This window comes from Penaeus monodon, chromosome 40 (assembly GCF_015228065.2).
Source record: "Penaeus monodon isolate SGIC_2016 chromosome 40, NSTDA_Pmon_1, whole genome shotgun sequence".
In the NCBI taxonomy this organism is placed as follows: Eukaryota; Metazoa; Arthropoda; class Malacostraca; order Decapoda; family Penaeidae; genus Penaeus; species Penaeus monodon.
The window spans coordinates 508,806-510,889 of NC_051425.1; the positions used below are offsets into that span (position 1 = coordinate 508,806).

A 2,084-nucleotide genomic window follows, 5' to 3' on the forward strand; every position below is an offset into this window, starting at 1 on the left:
CAAGAAGGCAATCAATTACCGTTCTTGGACACGCTAATCACCTATAATAATAGCACCTTCCATACAAGCATTTACCGAAAGCCAACTTTCACTGGCCTCGGACTTCACTTCCTTAGTTACATTCCATATTTATATAAAATTAACAGCATCAAAACTCTAATCACTCGAGCCTATAACCTGCATAGCAACTGGACAACCTTTCATGACGAAATGTTGTTCCTCAAAGAGTTCTTTATAACTAATGGTTATCCACTGTTCTTATTTGATAAAATTACGAAAACTTTCCTATATAAAATATTCTCCTACCAACCCACTGTCCCTACTGTTACTCCCTAACGGAAGCCGCCTTGCCGCGGTGGGGGGGCTTGAGGTCCCAATGATCTGGTGAGCTGGACCAGAGGGCTACCCATACTGGAGGGGTCACCAGTGAGGGATGAGACAAAATGGCTTCCTGGTGCACCAAGGCCTATGAGAGGGGATGGTGCACCCACCCCTGGTTCATATCATCTTGGACCAGGGAGAACTCTCCCACGTGTGTTTGCCGTGTGTGGCATCCCGTAATACCAGGAGACAGGAGTCCTGGTGGTTGAGCGATGCAGCACGCTGCGCCCTGCAGCTAGCAACACACCTCTTTGGTCCTTTATTCTGGTTAGACGGGTGGCTTGATCAAGGCCCAGTCAAGTCAATCGGCTGGTCAAATATGGCTAGGGTCAAGCAGGTACTATTCAGGCGGCAGTGCATAGGTCCCGGAACTGCCATCAGTACTGTAACAGTGGCTGCATATATTTCCTCATTACCCCTGTGGCTGTTGGGATATTTTGAGCCCAACTATAGCTTCCCCTCGTTGGACTCCATGGTGGGTGGGGGGGTGAGGAAATGAAGAATTCTAATTTGTATGAGTACAACAAATTTACAGAGATCTAGCTCTCCCCCTGACGACCTACGCAATCCCCCAACCATTCCCTCTGGAACATCACATGTTGTCACTCTGGAGCCTTTCCAGCGTCCAAAGGGCAAGAATGGGAATCGTAATGGTTCCCGGGCTCCCAAACCAGGTAAGAAGGGGAAAAGTCCTCCTCAATCCACTAAGGAAATCTTACCTGGTAAATATGAGAGTATTTCATATAGTAAGTACCTAGTAGTGAAGACCATTGATGGTGCATCAATCATGGATCTTGATATTTTTGAAGTACATAGGAAAATAGTTGAGGTATGTCAACGTGATCCTCGCATCACCCCACAGCGAGATGGTAGCCTGATAGTTGAGGTTTCGTCACCAGATGAGAGTGACCGTCTGTGTGCGATATGCAACATCCCTGGGGCTCAAGTTTCATGTTCTCCTCACAAAACCCTCAATCAGTGTAAGGAATTGTCTTTTCCCGAGACCTGATGAGGTATTCTGAGGAGAAACTGTTAGAGGAACTAGAGAATTTTAATGTAGTGGCAGTAAAACGTTTTAAGAAGAAAGTTGACAGTTTGGAACAGTCTACACCATCTCTCCTTCTAACATTTAATACGTTGGTCCTTCCAGAATCAGTTAAGTTGGCATGGTACCACCTCAAGGTAAAGCCATATGTGCCAAACCCTATGCGGTGCTTCCACTGCCAGGTTTATGGGCATGGAGCCAACTCTTGTCGTTTTAAGGAAAATGGACAACCAAGAATATGTGTAAAGTGTGGTACGATAGGTCATCAAGGAGATGACAACTGTCCAGGTCCAATATGTAGTTACCACTGCAAAGAAGCTCATGAAGCTTCTTCAAAGCAGTGTAAAAGGTACAAATTTGAGAAAGAAGTATTAATAATAAGGAGCAAGGAGAAAGTTAGTTTTCCAGAGGCAAAGCGATGTGCCTGTGTGCTGTTTGCACAGCCAGGTAAATCCTTTGCTTCGGTTCTGTCTCATCCTCCTTCCCACCAACTCTTGCCCTCCAATGCTTCTTACACCACACACTCTGCCACTTCTTTTAAACCTCAGTCCCCAATTGCTGAAACTGCCTCTGGTGAATTCCACCAAAAACGGAGTAGGAGTGAGGGTCTATGAGGAGATCTCCTCAAATCAGGTCTTGGAGCCATCAGGTGAGGTCC

At 46.1% G+C, this 2,084-nt stretch overlaps 1 protein-coding gene across 1 annotated transcript in view; it reads left to right on the plus strand.

Annotated features, from left to right (window-relative positions):
• LOC119597812 overlaps nt 1–2,084 on the plus strand; it is a 10,486-nt gene that overhangs the window by 890 nt on the left and 7,512 nt on the right. The gene's annotated exons all lie outside the window — the stretch shown is intronic.